Source organism: Labrus mixtus, chromosome 18, assembly GCF_963584025.1.
Source record: "Labrus mixtus chromosome 18, fLabMix1.1, whole genome shotgun sequence".
NCBI lineage: Eukaryota > Metazoa > Chordata > Actinopteri > Labriformes > Labridae > Labrus > Labrus mixtus.
In genome coordinates, this window is record NC_083629.1 from 1,767,270 (window position 1) to 1,773,836 (window position 6,567).

The window sequence follows — 6,567 nt, forward strand, 5'->3', positions numbered from 1 at the left end:
TATCTGGATTTTATTCATTTTTTTTATTCAGATTTTTTTTTTAAAACATCCAGACTGATATGATAACATTTTTAAAATGTGCTTAAATGTGGAAATTCAGTAATTAATCACGATTGATCACATTTGTAATAGTTTGAAATTCTATTATTTTGCATTTCAAATCCTTGTTATTTTTTTACAGTTTTATTTTGTATTTTGGTTCTGTCTTAAGCTACCTTTTTGGATACAAACCTGCTTTTATTTTGAAAGGAAATAAGGAGCTTGTGAAAGACCTAAGCTTATAGCATGAACTCCACTGAAAAAAGGAACTTGCTATGGATTGAAAAGTAAATGGAAACAGCCAAAGAGGACGGTAAAAAAGTAAAATGTTGGATTTCCAAGGTTTACTTTTGACTTGTCAACTGAGCCGTCTAGGAGTTAAAAAAAAATTAGCCATTCAAAAGTGTAGAGTTCTTCTTTTCCATCAATGTGCCTACAGGGCAACGATGCTGTCTGTACGGTATCTTAGCAACGCCGCAACTAAAGGGACAAAAATAGCACTCCATAAATGCGATTAAGAAATATGAATCCATTCACTTTAGACCTTAATTGCAGGGGTATTAACGCGTTAACTCTGACAGCCCTTAAATCAATTGAATCTTGAATTAGACATTTGTTAAGGAACCCCATGGCTCACAGCCTGCTCTCTACCTGTTTGTACTCTCTATTGAACGTTTTGTCAGTCCCAACTTCTATTAGTTCTCTGCTGAAAGAGAGGAAGCAGAAATGTCAACTCCTTAAATTTCAACATAACGATGACAGTTATTTCCCCTCTATCCTTGTTCAGTCCTCATACTTGGATAGAGAAACATTCAGAGAAGTGAAAATGTTTTAGCAAAGTGAAATATTGCTTCAAGCCTCAGAGAAAGAAAAAGAGACAGGCAAAAAAGTAGCGCTGTGTACACTGGTATCTACATGAAAGCAGTGAAAGTTAAGAGTTCGATAAGACAGGAGATAGTGAGTTAGCTGTTAGCTGCTAAAAACATTGACTCTCTTGACAACTGCTGCAAAACAGAGATGCAAAATGCATAAATTAAATTTGATTCAGCAGCACTACTTGGCAGAGATAACTTCAATGATTGCAGGCTGTGTGTGGGTGTGTGTCTGTTAGGGTGATTGGATAGTTTTTTTGTGTTTTGTGGGGACAATTGGATGAACTGTGATGTTATAATGAGACCATTGTGAAAGTTCATTAAAAAAAAAATATATTTCACTAGGTATAGCTTTCTGCATAAACACCGCCTGCACATGCTTATTCAGAATCTCCTGCTCTGTAGTCAAGTTGTAATAAGGCTGAGACAGGTGCAATTTAAAAGTGCGACTGCCTTTGAGTGTCCAGCTGTCTCCTCTGTCTCCTCGGCCATTGTAACTTCTCTGCTCCCCATGGTGCTCAGATCTTGCAGCTCCCCTTTCCCAATCCAAGGAGTCTGAACAGTACTGTCTTCCTCCATCCTTCACCCCATGGTGCTACTTTTCTCTTTTTGGTTAATGAAAGAGTTGAGAAAAGACAGGAGCGCAGTTCTGTCACTTTTTCCTCCCTCCCTCCCATCAGAGCTGTTGGTGGTCCCAACCCAAATCCCTGCAGACTGAGCTAGTGCCGCCCCAAGACTGAACTACAGCTGCTGCCAAACTCAGAAGAATCTGTCTATTGGGTATGATGTGTCAGTCGCAAAAGAGCCAGCTCTATGTGAACGATTGGAGTCCCACACTGATCAGCCACAGGTGCACCTATAACATTAACATTTAATAGCGTTACTCTGGGATTTATACAGTTAGTATAATTACAATGAATAACTTTAATAACATGCATATCAATCATATAGGACAAAACATTGGTGAATTTGGCCAATTTAACAAAGCCAAAATGGTACCAAATGAAGAGCCAGTTGGGAACCAAAAGAGACGACTTATAACTGAGTTGAGCCAAATTATCTTTATTACTGAAAGAGACGAAATTCCAATCACTACATTTTAGGACTTTGTTATTTTCTTCAGTATATGTGCAATCCTCAGAGGGCCAATCTATCTTTGGGATGTTTCAGCTGACAGTGATTATAACAAAAGGATGAGATTTTTGAGCAAACTTTAAATTGTCATAGCCAAGCAGCAACCTCCGGTCTTAAAAAATAAAGCCAATGTGTAAATGCAAAACCCTGCAGTTAGTCGAGTGTCCGCTTGAGGCTGGCACAGATATGCGCCGATATTACCTGATTTAATGACCAGTCAAATACCGATTTATTTGAGTATCGTTGAATTACCATCTTGTCTACGTCGTACTGTATAACTTTTTCCACAAGTGTTTGATTACTGCATATGTGGGAACCACTCAATAAATGTTTATATCTTTATCTATCTATCTCTACAGATCAAAAAGAAATCTTAGACAGATATCGGCCGATTTATTGGTATCAGATTTTTTTGATATCGGTATCAGCCCTACATCAGTCGGTCATTAGCCTCTTTGTAAATGTGTATGAAGAAAACAATCCAATCTTATACATATGACGGCTGAGGTTCACCTTGTTACACCCCTCTTGGCTCACAAAAGAACATAAAAAGTTTTCCAAATTGGATCTTGTTTTTTTTTTCTCAACTAGATCAACCAGATTCTGCAGAACAGAGGATAAAGGCTGTGAAGGTGTAGCTCCTCTGGGATGTATTCCCTGTTGTGCTCTCAAAGGGTGGTAATTGGACAGATATCGAGAGATTTGCTGACACATGACTTGTTCTAGCTGGGAGGGTTAGATTCTGCCTTTCTTTCATTCCTTCATTTCAGTCATGTCCACTGGGCAGAGGAGCTGAGACAGCAGCCCCCCCTCTCTAGCTGATCCCACATCACCACCCTCTGGCTCAATCTTCTCTCCATTTACTGCACTCCTAAGGTTTTTAGGACAGACAGCTACACACTGTGATGAAATATGATAATATGACAACGTGGTTTCATTTACTCAAAAGCAACAGGAAACACTGAATCTGGCAAAATAATCATTTATAGAAGTGAAAGACGTGATAGAAAATCTCAGTGCAACCTGCCACATGTTTAGGTGTTATTACTTACAGTATTAGCACTCAACTGTACTGAAACTGAATCCATTCATTTTGGACCTTAATTGCAAGGGTATTAACACGTTAACTCTGACAACCCTTAAATCAACTGAATCTTGAATTAGACATTGGTTAAGGAACCCCATGGCTCACGTCCATTTTGTTTTGAAACTGAAAGGCAATTAAGTGAGGAAGCTAACTGCTAACACTGTTTCATAACAATGAACATTACAAGAAATGTCAGTCTCCTAGTAAAGCTACTGTGCTTGTAAGTAAAGGAACACTGATACATTATTAATCCATAATGATGTCTCTTTCAGTCTTTAAAGATATTAAGGAAAAACATATGAGTTGTCCAAGTCAAAGCATTAATGCATGTGATTAGTCTAGAGGAGGATGTTAGCAAAGCTGACATCCATCATGGACGACCCCTCTCACCCCCTGCATGCCACTGTGGGGGCTCTGAGCAGAGAAAAGATACAAGGAGGGGCCGCTCAAAGAAGAAAGAAAGGTTCAGAACAACATGATTTAGGAGACATGGGCAGAAACAAATGTCAGCTGGAGGTAAATGGTAAATGGACTTGAGCTTATATAGCGCTTTTCTAGTCTTCCGGCTACTCAAAGCGCTTTTACACCACCTGTCACACCCACCCATTCATACCCTTTCACACACTGATGGTAGTGATCGCTATGTATCCATCAGAAGTAACTAATCCCATTCATACACCACCACTGAAGCAGTGGGAGCAATTCAGGATTAAGTGTCTTGCCCAAGGACACATCAGACATGTTGCTCAGCTGGGGATCGAACCCTCAACCTTCCGGTTGAGAGGTGACAACTCTACCAACTGAGCCACAGCCTTGAGGGTCTGCAGCCTTTTCCTGCCAATGTTTGTGCCGGCACAATCAGGAAAAAAGCCCTGATGTTAGGGAATGGGCTCGTGAATCTGCTCTCACTGTGCGGTCGTTTGACCAAAATTTCAAACATGCATTTGAATGGTTGGATGCAGCTTGATTGGGCGTGGTCTGCTGCCTTGCCCCCCAAGTACCATGCACGACTAACGATGATCAATCCGGCTGAAATTGTCTTGACTTCAGTCAATCAGTCGTGCGCTTCAAAAATAGGGTCTAAATCTGCCCGATATCATACAGGTTACTCCGGTCTTAAGAGGTTCATTGTCTTTGATTCTCATGCAGTGTTGGTCAGCTAATCATTAGCTTATGTGCTAAAGACATGAAATATTCAGACCATGAATTGGTTTTTGAACCAGGCTGTACATAGGTTTATTTCTGCTGTCAAAAAAGGTGGACACTCGAGGAACTGCAGTTGTTTTGCTCTTCTGCCACTGGAGGGTCGCAGCTTGCTTTAAAGTTTAAACTTTGTAGTAAAGATTAAATCTATAATACAAGATGTGATCAAGGGCAGTTAATGTAACTATCTTCTTTCTCTCTATGACACTCTGAATGTGTCACCATCCAGACTTTGATCTCCCCCACAGCATGCCAGGAATGTCTTACAATGAGCTCAATGCATGTCCCGGCAGTATACAACCTCCTTTCTCCTCTGACCTTTACACTACCTGACTTAACCTTTGTTCTCTTATTCTACATCTACCAGTTAATATATCTTTCCAACAGGTTTTTATTTCTCTGATACTCGATTATATGTATCCATATACCTTGTTTCGTCAATCTTTTTTTATGGTGTTTTAAAGGCATTTTGCGATTGATCTTTTTTTTCTTCTGGGCAGCCATTCAATAGGCAGGAAGTAGACTACAGAGACGATCACTGTGCTGACCTTCAATAGGCAGGAAGTAGACTACAGAGACGATCACCACGCTGACATCCAATAGGCCGGAACCAGAGTAGAGACAGGAGAACATTCAGAAAATGGCCCGAGACCAGAAGAAACCCTTGATCATCGTGGTTAAGATAGAAGTGGTAAGCAGGTCGGCAGATTCTTTCCTCCCTGATCCTTGAGTGTCTTCTTCTACATCTGATGCTATCACACATGGAGACATTCAGCTCATGTTCTTATTTGTTGGAGCTGCAATGCAAGACATGAAATATATTGCTATATTCCTGAGATATTTATCCATCTCTTTTTCCTTAATAATTTTACCCATGTCAAACTATCTCTCTCTCTGCCCTCTCAGTAAACCCTGTCTCGCCGTCTGTCTGATTCAGTTCAGTGTCAGTGTCTGTCCTCTCTCCTCTACAGCCTAGAGGCAAGCATCAAATCTTTCCATTCTCCATTCCTTCCTCCTCCTTGCCTCTCTGCCTCACTTGTTTCCTCTGCTGTAGGGATGCAAAGGTCAAAACCAGTCAAGATAAAATGTAATGCAATGTAACCAAAAAACTTAAGATCCACAGTTTTGTTTTAAAGAATGTTTTGTATCCGTATGGTCTTACTTGTTGCATTTACAGAGATATTCTATATTTTTGTTTGTTTGTATATTGAATGTTTATTAGTTTGTTCTTCTAAATCCAAACACTTGTTTCTATAAAATAAAGTAAATATCTGCAATTTCTTGTTTCACTTACCACTGTATCATAGAGGAAGTGTGAGCAGGTCATTACAGCTTCAGGACATTTTCATTTTGGTGTGTCACATGCAGAGATTCTATGGATTAGAAGTGCATATAAGGAGCGATGGGCGTTTTTCAGTCGTAATCAGGACTGAAGGAACTAAGGCAGATAAAGAATCATATTTAAAAGGGAACAAGAGTGATGATAGGTTGATGATGAGGGAGGTACGCAATGTAATTGGTCAGATGAGTACCGCTGACGACACAGCTGATTACCCAATGACAGCCCCAGAACATGACAGTGGAAGTGTGAGTGACTGGCAAAGAGGGATGAATTAGAGAGACCCGATTGTAAAGGCAATAGTCTTCCTGACTGAACTGACAATAGAGCTTCATTAAACCAGCTTCTTTTTACATTCTTATCATGCCAAACCTTTTTACATCTGAACTTCAACTGAAGGGAGAGTGGCTCATGCAAATCCATCAAATAAGAATTTATAATTGCAGACTGTTTCAACTGTAATAACAAAATATGTAAATCAGGAACCTGTTCGCTGTATAGAACATAGGATGCTAACAAACCACATCAGTCTCTGAAAGACAGCCCAGCTCTTTGAATAGTAACCCAACTGAGAGTGCACGTTGCCAGGACCTTTTTCAACTGATCCACCTCTGTAAAAGAAAGAAGTGCGAAACGCGGCAGTCTAAATCAGCCAACATTATCATACAGGGTGACTATTTAAATACAAAAACCAATAGTTAATACTTGTGTTTTTACCATCTGGAAGACACAATGAATGGTAAGACTCTTGTCCTATCATGCCAACATGATGACAGCATTTCACAGCAAAAAAAAAAATCACATATAACACCAAGGCTTTTAAAAATGGTTACCATATGGTATCCTCACCTTTCGATCTTATTCCATCCCTGCTAATACTCTCATCTATTTGA